Here is a 17135-nt window from a genome sequence, read left to right on the forward strand (position 1 = left end):
GGAGGTTTACTAGGCTGATGCCGGAGTTGAGGGGGTTGAGCTATGAGGAGAGGCTGAATAAATTAGGCTTGTACTCGTTAGAGTTTAGAAGAATGAGGGGAGATCTCATTGAGACGTATAAGATGATGAATGGGATGGATAGGATAGAGGTGGAGAGACTCTTCCCGCTCAGAAAGGATAGTAGGACTAGGGGGCACAGCCTCAAGATAAAGGGGGGTGCGGTTTAGAACGGAGTTGAGGAGGAACTTCTTCACTCAAAGGGTGGTGAATCTCTGGAACTCTCTGCCCGTTGAAGTGGTGGAGGCTGCCTCGCTAAATATTTTTAAGACGCGGGTTGATGGGTTTTTGATAAGAGAGGGGATTAAGGGTTATGGGGAGAGGGCGGGAATGTGGAACTGAGCCACGACAGATCAGCCATGATCTTATTGAATGGCAGGGCAGGCTCGAAGGGCTAGATGGCCTACTCCTGCTCCTATTTCTTATGTTCTTACCCGAACGGGCACCGGAGTGTGGCGACTGGGGGATTTTCGCCGTGACTTCATTGCAGTGTTAATGTAAGCCTACTTGTGACATGAATAACTAAACAAACAAACAAAAATACATTTTGGCCTCAACTATTTTCCGTGAATTCCACACATTCACCACTCACTGGGTAATGAAATTTCCCCTCACCTAAAAGGTTTCCTTTATCCTCAAACTATGACGCCTAGTTCTCGACTCCCACACCATCGGGAACATCCTCTCGGAATCTTTCCTGACTAACCCTGTTAGAATTTCCTAAGTTTCAATGAGATGATGGGACTTAGACTGCTGGAGTCACAAGGGCACCAACGTCAGGGAGGGGACGCGTACGGGCCAGTGTCTGTGGGTACGGAGAGGGGAGATGACGAAGGGATTTAAACATGAAGGTGTTGGCCGTGAACACAGCAGAATTCCCTGTTCATCTGTCGGAACGAGTAGACAGAACCTGCGAAAGTGCAATGTCACCCCCCCCCCTCCCCTCCCCCTACTGCGCTCCCTGTCGAAGCAATGTGCTGAAGCCCTGAAATGAGACTGCAGAGAGAGAGAGAGAGGTTTCTTGCTTCAGAGCCAAACGTGCTATCAATCCAAACCCAGCTGACGTGAAATGAGTTTTCAGTCACATTTGCACTCTTGGCTGCAGGAACCGGGATGCAGCTGGCCGGGACCTTCTGGAATCATCTATCACAAATTGCCCTGTTATATCCTGTGGATCTTGACCTCATTTACATGTCAATGGAGCACGTGGCTGTAATAATACCTCGATGGTTTCTGCCGTCAGGCTGGGTTTGTTAGTTATGTGTCCCAGAGGCACCGATTAGCCTCTTTACTCGGTGTGAGAAAGGTGTACAAGGCACTGAATCTTGAACCATACATCAAAACAGAGCTGAAAGGTATTTTCACCATCTTCTGGCTTAAATTGCACACAGCTGAATTGCGGTGAAAGTGGAGAGAATTGTCTCCGCTCCACAATTCTTCACATATTTCTGCTACAAGTGTTCCAATCAAATTCGCCCTTAGTCCAGAATGAGTTAGGATATCCGTGGAATCTTCTTCTGGGGTTTTGCAATTAGTTTCTTTTGTCTCATCTATACAATGCTCACAGACTCCAGCCCAAATCTGAAAAATCTACATGACCAGAGACACTATTTATAATTCATAAGATAAAAACAGAAAGTGGTAGAGAAACTCAGCAAGTCTGGCCACATCTGTGGAGAGAGAAACCGAGTTAACATTCCAAATTCATATGACCCTTAGAGAGACTATTCGACTGATATGGAGCACAAAGCTTCACTCCTGTAGCAATATACGTGACATTCTTAAGACTGGAATCAAAGAATCCCTAAAGTGCAGAAAGAGGCCATTTGGCCCATCGATCCCACACCATGACCCTACATCTTTACTCTGCTAACTCCCTAAGGGGCAATTTAGCATGGCCAATCCACCTAACACATCTTTGGACTGTGGGAAGAAACCGCGCCTCTTGGAGGAAATCCACGCAGAAACAGGGAGAATGTGCAAACTGCGCACAGACAATCACCCGAGGCTGGAATTGAACCCAGGTCCCTGGCGCTGCGGGGCAGCAGTGCTAATCACTGTGCCACTGTGCCACCTACTCATAAAGAACTAAAATGCGGTTTAGCAGGAGAGGCGATTTAGGGGAAGGTTAACAAAGCATGGCAATACACAATAAGTGGGAGGATATTGAAGAGTGTAGACCAACAGAAGGGCCTTCAATTAAATGCACCTCCAAAGTTCCATGAAAGTGGCTGGTGTGGAGGATAAAATGATTAGGAAGGCACATGGGGTTTATTAGTCAGGGCCTTTATTAGTCAGGGTATAGATTATATGAGCAGGGAGGATCACCAATGTAATAAGCCTTTGGAAGCAGAAGTCTCTTCACCCAAATTCTCTAATTTGCAAACTCTAATATTGGTATACAGAGTGCTAGCAGTTAGCAGCCTACTCCCAGGGGGTATCAGAGGAACTGGCACACCCGGTTAACTACAAGGCAAAGACTCCCTGATCGGTCCATCACTTGGTTCCTTAATCAGGGAGTTCATATTCCAATAGGCCAATCTCAATCACCTGATTGAAGTTATTATAACCATTTCAAAGAATCATTGAAACCCTAGAGTGTAGAAAGGGGCCATTTGGCCCATTGAGTCTGCACCGACCACAATCCCACCCAGGGATTAGTGGGTAAATATGTAGCCCCCTTTTCCCTACATATTTGCCCACTAATCCCTCTAACCTATGCATCTCAGGGCTCTAGGGGGCAATTTTTAGCATGATCAATCAACCTAACCCGCACACCTTTGGACTGTGGGAGGAAACCAAAGCACCCGGAGGAAACCCGTGCAGACACGAGGAGAATTTGCAAACTCCACACAGACAGTGACCCAAGCCGGGAATCGAACCCAGGTCCCTGGAGCCATGAAGCAGCAGTGCTAACCACAGTGCTACTGTGCTGCCCATTTAGGCCAGGGATGGAGTACTGCATGCCAGTGCGGTCACCCCACTGCAGGGAAGAAATGATCACATAAAAAGAGGGTACAGAGGAGATTATCGAGAATGCTGAGGTCAAAGCAAAATGCTGCAGATGCTGGAATCTGAAACAAAAACGGAAAATGCTGGAAAATCTCAGCAGGTCTGGAGAGAGAATGGAGCTAATGATTCAAGTCAGGATGTCATCGTCCTGACAGATACTGTCAGCCAGCATAATTAAGGACCCTACCCATCCCAGACATTCTCCCTTCCACTTTCTTTTGTCGGGAAAAAGGTACAAAAGTCTGAAGTCACGTACCAACTGCCTCAAGAACAGCTTCGTCCCTCCTGTTGTCAGGAGGGAATGGACCTAACTCACATTAAGTTGATCTTTCTCTAGCTGTGACTGTAACACTACATTCTGCGCTCTCTCATTTCCTTCTCTACGAATGGTATGTTTTGTCTGTATAGCGCGTGCAAAGAAACAGTACTTTTCACTGTATTTTAATACATGTGACAATAATAAATCAAATCAAATCAAAGACCTGCTGAGATTTTCCAGCATTTTCAGCTTTGGTTATGGAGGGTGCTGGAGAGTTCAAGTAATGAGAAAGGATTAGGTAAGTTTCAGGTTCCCTTGAAAAGGGGAAGGTCTGGAGAGAACTAATTAGTGTATAAAACTAAAAGGGACCTGGATACAGTGCAGAGGAAGAGCTCCCCTCAGTTGCCAATGGGATTCATAACTGGGGCAGCATTGTTTTAGTAGGAAAGGTTAGAATTTTAGAGGGGATTCGTAGGGGAATTATATAGAATCTTATAGAAATATATAAAAGGAGTAGATAGGATAGAAGCAAGGGGGTTGTTCCCACTGGTGGGTGAAACTAGAACTAGGGAGCGTGGCTCAAAATACGGGGGAGCAGATTTAGGACTGAGTTGAGGGGGAACTCCAAAGGGTTGTGAACCTGTAGAATTCCCTGCCCAGTGAAGCAGTTGAGGCTACCTCGTTGAATGTTTTTAAGGCAAGGATAGATAAATTTTTGAAAAGTAGAGGAGTTAAGGGTTATGGTGAGCGGGCGGGTAAGTGGAGCTGAGTCCACGAGAAGGTCAGCCATGGACTTATTGAATGGCGGAGCAGGCTCGAGAGACCAGGTTGCCACCTCCTGCTCCTAGTTCTTATGGTCTTATGTGGGGGGGGATTTTCACCATGAGGCTGGTTGGGAGGGGGGGATCTGGAACCCGCTGCCTAAAAGGTAGCAGCAGAAACTCCCCTGGCATTTGGTTATGAAGCTGGCAGAGTGAAATGGAGGTGCCTGCAGAGCATAGGGAGAGAAAGATTAAAAGCAGAGGCCGCAGAGCTGAAACAGAAACAATCAATCACCGCTACTCTGAAGATTTCTCTCTGAGAAATGGCAATTGGAGCAGAAGGGGCTTTTGCTTCAGATGGAAAAGAAATATCTGATCGCCCAACAGCTGAGAAGCCCTCCCCCACAGAGCGAAGAGCGAAAAAGAGGAAGTAATCGCTGCTGTCCTGAGATAGTTTGGAAGCTTTTGCAATGGAGAGAACAGACACGATCACAACAGAATTCAGAAAAAAGCACAGGGGAAAATAAACCCCTCTGGAAAGAATAAAGAATATTACAGTGCAGGAACAGGCCCTTCGGCCCTCCAAGTCTCTCCTCATAAGCCAACCCTCTCAACTCCAAGCCTGCACCGACCATGCTGCCCATCTGAACTAAAGCCCCCTACCCTTCCGGGGACCATATCCTTCTATCCCCATCCTATTCATGTATTTGTCAAGATGCCCCTTAAAAGTCACTATCGTATCTGCTTCCACTACCTCCCCCGGCAGCGAGTTCCAGGCACCCACCACTCTCTGTGTAAAAAAACTTGCCTCGTACATCTCCTTTAAACCTTGCCCCTCACACCTTAAACCTGGGCCCCCTGGTAATTGACTCTTCCACCCTGGGAAAAAGCTTCTGACTATCCACTCTGTCCAGACCCCTCATAATCTCGTAGACTTCTATCTTCAAAAGCTTCCCAAAAGAAAATTACCCACAATGATGAAGAATCTATGAGGTGGGTCAGTGTGCAGGGCAAAAAATTGAAGAAAGGCCGCAGTGTTTCAAAAATGCTGTGTAGTAAATGTTTAAAAGTTTAAAGGATGCCTACCAAAGCCCAAAAAGTGCAGGAAACTCACAGTGCAAAAGCCTGACAACTACAGTGACAGCTTGACATTAAAGGAGAGGTGATGCCCTAGTGGTATTATCGCTAGACTATCAACCTGGAATCTCAGCTCACGTTCTAGGCACCTGGTTTCGAATCCTGCCACAGCAGATGGTGGAATTTGAATTCAATAAAATATATCTGGAAGTAAGAATCTACTGATGACCACAAAACCATTGTCGATTGTCTGGAAAAACCCATTTGATTCACTAATACCCTTTAGGGAAGGAAATCTGCCATCCTTACCTGGTCTGGCCTACATGTGACTCCAGAGCCACAGCAACGTGGTTGACTCTCAACTGCCCTCCAAGGGCAGCTAGGGGTGGGCAATAAATGCTGGCCAGCCAAAGAAGAATCCCATGAATGAACAAAAACAAAAATCGTTCACTATCATAAAGCGACAATGCACTTAAAATGGTACATACAAGAAAAGTGGCTACGAATAGGAAAACTGGAAGAGATCCGGATAGAGTCTCAATAAAGACCCATGGGCAATAAAAGACTCCAGAGGGAGGGCAATGGAAGATTAGTCTGAAAATGTCGAGATTGGCCATGTTAAATTGTCCTTGGTGTCCAGGGTTGTATGGGTTAGATGGATTTGCCATGGTAAATGGGCAGGGTTATGTGGATAAGGTGGGGGGCTCGGCCTGGGTATGATGCTCCTTTGGAGAGTCAGTGCACACTCGATGGGCTGAATGGCCTCCTTCTGCATTGTAGATATTCTATGGATTCTGTGATCTTATTGAGTGGTGTTCCAGACTCAAGGAGCAATATGGCCTAGGCCTACTTCTATTTCTTATGTTTTTAATCCCTCACTAAACCACGTTGACTAGTTAGCCAATAGCGGAACCCTGGTCTACTTGTCCTGAATCAGCAGTCAAGAATTAACTCCATACCAGAAATCTCCATCGTCAGGAGTGAGATTGTTGATTCCAAGTTGGCCCTAAAGCATGTTAACATGGAATTATACAATGCCGCTATTGTTTCTTTACCTAACCCTTGCTCTACCTGAACTTGAACTAGTTTGCTGTTAATGCTGATGTCCAACTAACCCTCTCGCTGCCATTAACACCTCTCATGTTATAAAACACAGAAGATTCACCCACTAAGTGCGAAGGGAAATGGTGCAGGGCTGCTCTTCATCTGAGCTTCCATGCTCAATGTAAAGGGAATTAATGCTACGCCAATCAAAGAAACAATTTACTGGCAGCACGATGGCACAGTGGTTAGCACTACTGCCTCACAGCACCAGGGACCCAGGTTCAATTCGGCTTCGAGTCACTGTCAGTGTAGAGTTTGCACGTTCTCCCTGTGTCTGCGTGGGTTTCCTCTGGGAGCTCTGGTTTTCTCCCACAGTCCAAAGATGTGTGGGTTAGGTGATTGGCCATTTACCCTAGTGTCACAGGGATTAACAGGGTAAATGTGTGGGGTTACAGGAATAGGATCTGGATGGGATTGTGGTTGGTACAGACTCAATGGGCCAAATGGCCTCCTTCTGCACTGTAGGGATTCTAATCTATGCCCATCACACAATGATGTATGTGAATTTCAATGTCAGATTAGATAGGACATCCAATCCAGTGATAGATTGATAGAATAAAACAACTTGTTCCTTTGGTTGCCATGAGAAGCAGAATACACATGGTACTCAACCAGCCCGCACTTCCAAAGCCCACAACATTGACTGTTAGGTGTGATTGGGCAGCATTGGTTGACCAATCCTGAGTGTGCTAATAGCTACACTAACATCCAACTTAAGATAATCAGTCAAACTCGTAACGTTGCTCACTTACGCTCACTAGAAGTGACACACACTCAGATATAGGGGACGGAATTTTATGGCCGCGTTCAACCCAAGACTGGAAAATCCTGCCCGAGGTAATCGGACCTTCCCATTGTCCTCCCCTCGCCCGCTCTGATTCCCGGGCAGGTGGGGCAGTAGAACTCCAACAAGGGTCCTAAGTTTTCCCATCCCTCTCACCACGGGAATTGTAGCTGGCGGAGGGCAGACCATGCAAAGGCCTGTTGACATCGGGCATTATTTTCTAGTTTTGGACAGGTGTGGCCTGAAAATCCCACAAATGAAAGGAATTTGCTGCTTTTTGAGTTACCTGGAATCCTCGGGAGCCTATAGATCCTTGTTAAATAAAATAAGACTTTTAAAAGATTTTTAAAAAAACACAGGGGCACAAATCACGCTGGGGCGGGCTAGTGACTTAAGGAGAGTCTCTGGAGTAAGCTGAAAGATCCACCGTCTGCCTCTCACCAACCTGGCAATGCCTCAGCCAATCTGGGTCAACCTGTCTAACAACCCGCACCCTATTCCCCTGTGCCTTGTTTTTTGTGATTGTTTGAAATTTGACATTCTTGCATTTGCCCTGATGAGTGCAAGATGAAAAGCTTCGACAAGATGTCTCTTTTTTTCAGCAATAAACAATTTATTCCTTAACTCTAACTCTTTCTCAGAATATCATTACTCAGTCTGTGTAACCTATTTAACCTCTTTTTAGTCCAGAAATTCTTATTGAAGGTTAGATACAGACAGCAGATGGCTCTAATCGTATAACTTAATTAGGCAGAGAAAGGGCTGATGAATTTCTGATCAATGAGACCCTGTGATTTCCTTTTCAATTATCCTTACTGTTTGCACGAACTGTTTTATATATTGTCCCCTTTCAGGTTGGGAATCATATAATGTGAGGGATGGCTTTGAAAAGACTAACCTCTTCTGCTACAAGGTAATACAAGGCAATGGAAGCACAGGCACAGACCATTCGGCCCACCAGGGTCCATGCCAGTGTTTATTGTACCACTTGAGCCTCCACACGCCCTTCTTCATTTAACACTCTTCCATTCCTTTCGCACTCGCGTTTGCAGGGACCAGGGTTTGATTCTGGCCTGTCTGTGTGGAGTCTGCACGTTCTCTGCGTGCGTTTCCTCTGGGTGCTCTGGTTTCCAAAGGTGTGCAGGTTAGGTGGATTGGCCATGCTAAATTTGTTCCGTAAAGGTGTGTGGATCAGTCACGGTAAATGCATGGGGTGACAGGGATAGGATGGCGGAGAGGGCCTGAATAAGATAATCTGTCAGGGATTCAATGAAGACTTTATGGGCTGAATGGCCTCTTCTGCCCTTGTCAAGATTATATGATTCTATGTCTTTACTTAACCACTCCGTAAGTGAACCAAAGCTATTTGTCTCAACTACTCCTTGTGGGAAAGTGTTATATTTAAAGTTTAAAGTTTTTTATTAATGTCGGCTTACAATAACATTGCAATGAAGTTACTGTGAAAATCTCCTGGTTGCTACACTCTGACACCTGTTCTTGTACACTGAGGGAGAATTTAGCACGGCCAATGGACCTAACCAGCGCATCTTTCGGACTGTGGGAGGAAGTGCTCTGTGCTTAAGGTTTCTCCTGGACTTCCTATTATCCCATCTTGTGTTTATGGCACTTAGTTTGGGTCTTTGATGCTTAAACTATTAAACCCTTTCATTGCCTTAAACATCACTGTCCATAGAGAAAAGAACCTGGCTTCTTCAATCTGTAATCACTTCAACCAGCTCCATGAGTTGGACCTGCTGGAGTTTAAGCTCCTTAATTGAGGCATGTTAATGCTGCCCAATCAGGGAACTCTACAGAGACAGGAGTGTCCAGGTCTCTGGCACCCGGGATGAATACTCTGTACCGGGAAGTAGCTGCCTGAGTGTGACAAACCATTGGACATAAATCCATCTTGTTGACAGGTCACTGGCCTCTCAGCAGTTATTTCACAATCTCCCCTGAGAAATTTAACCCTTCAGCTCCAGAGTTGAGCTCAGGATCAACCAGGAACGCAATGAAGCAACTCCCATGGTGGATTCAGGATTAGATAGATAATCGCGTGTTTCAGTACAGAAAGGATCGATTGGCAGTTTGTGAATCAGGTTTTATACCAGTGATACTAGAATTGCCCTGCAGAGTTTGAGCAGGTTGTGGATACAGGTGGCAGAGTGGTTTGAGAGGAAAGAATTCAGTTAATGTTGTTTCTCCTTCCAATATTATCGGCACCATTGGTGACACAGAAGGAATAGCCAGCGTGGTCACGGCTCAGGGCATTCAGCGGCAGTAAGAGTGCAGTTGTTATGGGACGCTCAGTAGCAGCAGTGTGTACTATCGACAAGATGCACTGCAGCAGTTCACCAAAGATCCTGAAACGGCACCTTCCAAATCCACGACCACTTCCATCTAGAAGGACAAGGGCAGCAGGTACATGGGGACAGCACCACCTGCAAGCTCCCCTCCAAGCCACTCAATGTCCCGACTTGGAAATATATCGGCCGTTCCTGCGCAGTCGCTGGGGTCAAAATCCTGGAATTCCCTCCCTATGGGCATTGTGGGTCGACCCACAGCACGTGGACTGCAGCGATTCAAGAAAGTGGCTCACCACCACCTTCTCAGGGGTAAATAGGGATGGGCAATAAATGCTGGCCCAGCCAGCGACACCCATGTCCCAACAATGAATTACAAGGAAGGGGTTGCTTCAGCAAACCAAAGCTTCTCAAAACAATAGTTACAACCGTGTATAGTACCTGGCTCAGCTGGCTGCAGGCCAGAGCATGTCTATTCTGTCCATAGCCTTCACATGTTCCTTATAAACACGCATTGCCATATTCCCGCAGCTAAGCAGGCTAGGGAAATGGAAAAGACTTAAGCTTATGAGCTATAGTACCTTCAACTCCATTTACATGTAGAAAAACAACAGCAGATGTGTAGGCCAAAGGTTCTGGTGGAAAATATACAGCGAGGGAGACAGCTTTCGGGACTATAACTAATTTTGTAACGCATATTAATCATATTAACCCTTTGATTCCCACATCAGTGGACACGTACCAATGATGTGCAGAAAAACTACTGTAAGCAGCAGCGACAGTGGGGAGGTGGGGAACTGGGTTCAATCTGATGCAGAAAACCTCGTTCATGCAAACCGTACTCAGGTGTCAAACTACAGGTCCCACAAACCCAGTTTTCAGTATGGGAATCTGGGTCAAGCTGTTACGGAAGATTCCAGGTGCTGCACAATCCAGATTCAGGGGGATAATGCCCGACTAGTTTTATGATATTGACACATTCCCAGGAAGGGTCAAATGGAGGTGGTGTCTGCCAGCGGTGGGACATTCAGGCTAGTGCAAAAAAAAGTTCCACTTCAGCAGCCTACTCTATTCACTCTAACCTTAGCCTGCAGTTGCTACTGGTAAAGGACATCTCTACAAGTGTCTTCTGAGGGATCAGCCAGATGTTTACTGAGTTGTAACAGAGTGTAACGCTTTGGTTTCTCGATTACATAGACTTATGTTGAATTTACAGCACAGATACAAGCCATTTGGCCAAACTGGTTCAGTTAATGCTGATGCTCCACACCCTTCTCTCACCCTGCTTCCCGTCATCCCATCAACGTAGCCATCGATTCCTCTTTCCCTCATGTGTTTATCCAGTTCCTCCTTAAATGCATCTTCACCTCACCTACTCCACGGGGCAGCGAGGCCAACGTTCTAATCAGTCACTTATACGTAAAACTAATGTGTAAAACTTGGATATACAGGGGAGGCAGTGGTTTAGTGGTAATATCACTGGATTGGTAATCTAGAGACAAAGCGTAATGCTCTGGGGACTTGGATTGAATCCCACCGCACCAATCCAAAGATGTGCGGGTTAGGTTAATTGGCCGTGCTAAAATTGCCCTTAGTGTCCTGAGATGAATAGGTTAGAGGGATTAGTGTGTAAATATGTAGAGATATGGGGGTAGGGTCTGGGTGGAATTGTGGTCAGTGCAGACTCGATGGGCCGAATGGCCTCTTTCTGTACTGTAGGATTTCTATGTTTCTATGTTAATCCATCATGCAAACTAACCTCCCTCCATTGACTCTATCCACATTTCCAACTGCCTTGGAAAAGCAGCCAGCATAATCAAAGACCCCCAAGCACTCTGAACATACTCTTTTCCACCTTCTTCCATCAGGAAAAAGATACAAAAGTCTGAGAATAAGGATCAAGAACAGCTTTTGAATGTACCAACCAAAACTGACCTTTCTCTTCACCCGATCTGTAACTGCAACCCTCTATTCTGCACCCTCTTCTTTCCTTTTCCCCTACGTATTCTATGAATGGTATGTTTTGGCTGCATAGTGCATAAGGAACAATGCTTTTCACTGTACCCCAATGATCAATATGTGTGACAACAATAAATCAAATCAAATGGCATTAATGTCCTTTAGGGAAGGAAATCTGCCATCCTTAACTGGTCTGACCTACATGGGACTCCAGAGCCACAGTGATGTGGTTGACTCAAATGCCCTCAAGAAGGGGCAATAAATGTTGGCTCAGTCAGCGATGCTCACATGCCATGAGCTAAATTTTTAAAGAAAGCTCCTCCTGCCTATAGTATTGGTGTCTGTGTGAGTTACCCTCTACAATATATGAATTGATTAACCCTGTCTAGCATTTTTTTCTCACCTTAGTGAACAGCTTGTCCGAAGTTGGCAACCCTCCAGCATTGTGCTGGAGTCTCTGGGAGTGAAAGATTAATCTCCAGGACACTACTGCAAGAAGCACCTTTGGAGAAATTATCAGGGCATTGAGAAAAAGTTGATTTCTTTTCCCTTTCAAGGTCAAAAAAATCTTTGGAAACAATTTCTGCTTTTCCAAGCCTCATTACCTTGCATAAACTCCCAACAATGGTAAACGTTGCAAAAGGGAAGCTGAAATTCCTCGATTTCCACTCCGCAATTCTGACAGCCCATTCCTAGTGCTGTACCGAGGGAGCACTGCACTGTCAGAGATGCTGTCTTGTGGAGGAAACGTTAAACCAAGGTCCTGTCTACCCTCTCACGTGGGTGTAACAAATTGCACAGCACTGTTTTGAAGAAGAGCAACGTCGATGAAACAGGTTATTTGGCCATTATCATGTTGCTATTTGTTGTGACATTGTGCACAAATTGACTGCAGAGTTTTCAAAATTACATCAGTGGCTACATTTCAATAAGCTAATAATTTTTTTAAAAAAATATTCATTCATGGAATGCGGGTGTCAGTGGCAAGATTACTGTCCATCTCTAATTCACCTTGAGAAAGTGGCGGTGAGCTGCCTTTTTGAACCATAGCAGTCCCTGAGGTGTAGGTACATCCACAGTGCTGTTGGGGAGGAGTTCCAGGATTTTGACCCTGCGACAATGAAGAAACAGCAATATGGTTCAAAGTCAGGATGGGGGGTGACTTGAAGGGGAACATCCAAGTTCCCATGTATCTGCTGCCCTTGACTTTCTAGATGGTAGTGATTGTTTGTTTAAAAGATGCTGTCTTTGGAGCCTATTATCATGTTTTTGGGAGCCTTGCTATACCCACATCCAGACTACAACGGTGACTGAAGTTCTTGGTGTGGCAGCTGAGTGTGGTGGTGCTCCCAGGAGTCTGCTGCCCTTGACATTCTAGATGCTAACAGTTGTGGGTTTGGAAGGTGACGTTTAAGGAGCCTTGGTGTGTTCTTCCAGTCCAGCCACAGCTTGTCAGTAGTGAAGGGAGTGAATGTTTATGGAAAGAGTAGCAATTAGGTGTTGTTGGAACTGCACTCATTCAGGCAAGTGGAGAGCACTCCATCACACTCCTGACTTGTGCCTTGTAGATGTTGGACAGGCTTTGGGACGTCAGAAGATGAGCTACTTGTTGCAGGATTCCCAGCCTCTAGCCCGTTCTTGAAGTCACAGTATTGATGTGGCTAAAATTCTGATAATAAATTCCTTCTGAATCCCTCAATTAAACTAGGGGCAACATGATAGCACAGTGGTTAGCACTGCTGCCTCACGGCACCAGGGATCTGGGTTCGATTCCCAGCTTGGATCACTGTGTGGAGTTTGCATGTTCTCCCTGTGTCTGCATGGGTTTCCTCTGTGTGCTCTGGCTTCCTCCCACAGTCCAAAGATTTGCAAGATAGGTGGATTGGTTAAGCTAAATGGTCCCTTTGTGTCAGGTGGACTAGCTATGGTAAATGCATGGAGATAGGGTGTAGGTGGGATTGTGGTCAGTGCAGACCTGATGGGCTGAATGGCCTCTTTCTGTGCAGTAGGATTCTATGAACTTCCCTCCATTACACAAGCCACAGTTCCTTCACTTATTTGTCGCCCACTGACAGTTATTGGGGTTAATTTAAACAGCAGCTTCTTGGCTTAAACAGACTGGTAAAGTTCTGGAATCATCTTTATGCTGGATGCAATTTTCTCCAAATTGCAATTTTCACAAAATTGCACAGAGTGTTGGATCAGAGGGAAAGGCTGTGTGAATTCATCTCCAGATGTCACACACATCTTCTCTGCTCTGACTTAGCAACGCTCCAATGTGCTGGCGAAGATCACACAACCAGCTGGAGAGGAGACCATAACCCAGTTGATCTGATATAATCCTCACATCCACTTTCCTGCCTTATCTCGTAACCCTTGATCTACTTACTGATTAAAAATCTCTCTATCTCGGCCTTGAATATACTTAATGACCCAGCCTCTGCGGTAAAGAATTCCACAGATTCACCACCCTCTGAGAGAAGAAATTCCTCCTCATCCCTATCTTAAATGGTGTGAAGACCTCAGTGTTGGACTGAGGTGGGCACAGTAAGAAGTCTCACAGTAAGAAGCGCTGGGCCTTCATCAATGAAGAGGTAGTTTACAAGTGCGGCAAACTTTGTCTATATAAGTGTTTGTGAACCCATCTCTCCACTCACCTGATGAAGGAGCAGCGCTCCGAAAGCTCGTGATTCCAAATAAAGCTGTTGGACTTTAACCTGGTGTTGTGAGGCTTCTTGCCCTATCTGACATGGGCGACCCCTGACTCTGAGATTTGCCCTCTGGCCCTTGACTCTCCAACAGGGGGGAACAACCTCTCAGTATTTACTCTGTCAAAACCCCCTGAGAATCCTATACATCTCAGTAGGGTCGCCTCTCATTCTTCTAAGCTCCAATGAGTACAGGTCCAACCTACACAACCTCTCCTTATAAGAAAATCTGAGTTCCCTGAGAAACCCTGTGAGCCAGAACTCTGTGTTCTCCAGGCTGCAACCGAGGGCACACACCAAGATAAACATCAACCGCAGCTGGAGAACCATTAACTCGGTAAAAGATGTTTTTCAATCTTCCTGAAATCTCTTTTGGGGCCATGATAAGGGGATGCTAGCATTGAACTGGGTAGGCGCAGTAAGAAGTCTCACAACACCAGATTAAAGTCCAACAGTTTATATGGTAGCACCAAATAAATAATGCTACAAAATAAACCTGTTGGACTTTAACCTGGTGTTGTGAGATTTATCACTCTTCTGGGGCAGCACGGTGGCACAGTAGTTAGCACTGCTGCCTCATGGTGCCAGGGACCTGAGTTTGATTCCCAGCTTAGCTCAGCGGAGTCTTCACGTTCTCCCTGTGCCTGTGTGGGTTTCCTCCAGGGACTCCAGTTTCCTCCCACAGTCCACAAGATGTGCTGGTTGGGTGCATTGGCCATGCTAAATTCTCCTTCAATGTACCCAAACAGACGCTGGAGCGTGGCGAACTGGGGGATTTTCACAGTAACTTCATTGCAGTGTTAATGTACTTGTGACAAATAATAAATAAAGCTTTAACTTCTTCCAGTGCCAAGAATTCTCAGCAAGCAGGTGTTGCAGACTCCAAGATCTAGGACTACTGGCTGAGGAAGAAGGGCAGTCACTGCAAAGGCTTAATGGGAAAGACTTTGTCATCATAACAGACAAAGCAGCTGTACGTGTCAGAGAATGTTTGGCATGAATATTGTGAATATAACCTATAATGGCATCTATAGTGAGGTACCTTATGCACTGCATTCAAATGAACTGATCTACGTTATACTTGATTGTAATGCATCTTTACAAATGTTGCGAATAAAGTATATTCTTGGGAAAAAAATGTACACTGGACCCCCATTACACCAGGCAGAGCATGTGTGGAGATTAATCTGCCAGGTTGCACTGGTATTTTACATTCTAAACAGCAGCTATCAGAGGGACCGCTGGAGGCTACTGAACAAATAAAAATGAGCCAAATCCATTCTTATCTTTTACACGGGGAAGGCAGTGGCGTCGTGGTATTTTTGCTGGACTAGTAGCCCAGAGATCAGGTAATGTTGTGGGAACCTGAATTCGAATCCCACCACAGCAGATGGTGAAATCTGAATGAAATAGAAATCTGGAATTAAAGATTTAAAGATGACCTTTGTTGATTGTTGTTGAAAAAAAAAACCCATCTGGTTCACTAATGCCCCTTTAGAGAAAGGAAATCTGCTCTCCTTACCTGGCCTAGCTTACATGTGTCTCCAGATTCACAACAATGTGGTTGACCCTTAAATAGCCTAGCAAGCCACTCAGCTCAAGGGCAATTAGGGAAGAGAAACAAATACTGGCCCAGCCAGTGATGCTCATGCCTCATGAATGAATAAGAAAAGAATTGTGAGCCTTTGTGACCAGGCAGCAGTACCACTGGAATCTCCTCCTCACACCCTTGATATACAGGATGGAGCCAATGGAGCTTAATTGGGATTTCCAATTTAATGGGCGTATATTCCTCAAATGTGGCCTGGCCTTAAAATGGCTCAGACCTTGTGCAGCATGTGTGTTTCACAAAGAACAGTTTTGCACAGGAACAGACCCTTTGGCCCTCCAAGCCTGCACCGATCATGATGCCTGCCTAAACTAAAGCCGTACGCCCTTACAGAGTCCGTATCCTTCCATTCCCATCCTACTCATGTATTTGTCTAGATGCCACTATCATACCTGCTCCCACCCCCTCCCCGGGCAGTGCGTTCCAGATAATCACCATCCTCTGTGTAAAATACTTGCATCTCACATCTCCTCTAAACTTTTCCCCAAGAACCTTAAACCTAGTCCCCGAGTACTTGACTTTTCTACCCCAGGAAAGAGCACCTGACTATCCATTCTGTCCACACCACTCATCATCTTGTAAACCTCCATCAGGTCACCCCTCAACCTCCGTCATTCCAGTGAGAACAAACTGTGTTTATCCAACCTCTCCTCGCAGCTAATACCCTCCAGACCAGGCAACATCTTTGTAAAGTCTTCTGTACCCTTCCGAAAGCCTTCACATTCTTCTGGTGGTGTGGCAACCAGAATTGTACACAATATTCTAAATGAAGCCTAACTAAGGTTCTGTACAGCTGCAGCACGACCTGCCAATTTTTATACTCAATACCCTGACCAATGAAGACAAGCATGCCATATGCCTTCTTGACTACCTTATCCATCTGCGTTGTCATTTTCAGTGATTGGTGGACATGTTCGCTCAGATATGTCAATATGCCTGTCAATACTCCTGAGTTTTATGTTTATTTATTAGTGTCACAAGTAGGCTTACATTAACACTGCAATGAAGTTACTGTGAAAATCGCTGGTCACCACACTCCGGCGCCTGTACACTGGGGGAGAATTTAACATGGGCAAATGCGCCTAACCGGCATGTCTTTCGGACTGTGGGAGGAAACCGGAGCACCTGGAGGAAAGCCACGGGGTGAACGTGCAGACTCCGCACAGCGACCCAAGCCGGGAATCAAATCTGGGTCCCTGGTGCTGTGAGGCAGCGGTGCTAACCACTGTACCACTGTGGTTTTGTCCCAGTCTTAAAATCTGATCCTTTAGGTGTGCGGAGCCTCAGGCGAGAGCAGATGGGGTTTGAATGATTCACCAAAACTTACAGACCTGAAGTTCCGTCAGCAAGACTGAGTACAGCTGCTTCATCGCTGACCTTCTCTCCACTATAAGGTCAGGGTAGGGGCTGTTTGCTGATGATTTCACAGTGTTGAGCTCCATTTGCAACTCCTCAGGCAGTCCGTGCCCACGTGCTTCCAGTCCTGGACCGTGTCCAGTTCT

At 45.8% G+C, this 17135-nt stretch overlaps 1 pseudogene; it reads left to right on the forward strand.

The window, feature by feature from the left end:
• Positions 1-4446: 4446 nt before the first annotated feature.
• The window catches only part of LOC145350220 (uncharacterized), a 114590-nt pseudogene continuing 101901 nt past the window's right edge, over positions 4447-17135 (forward strand).

The sequence above is a fragment of the Carcharhinus amblyrhynchos genome, chromosome 11 (genome assembly GCF_965287045.1).
Source record: "Carcharhinus amblyrhynchos chromosome 11, sCarAmb.v2.hapA, whole genome shotgun sequence".
NCBI lineage: Eukaryota > Metazoa > Chordata > Chondrichthyes > Carcharhiniformes > Carcharhinidae > Carcharhinus > Carcharhinus amblyrhynchos.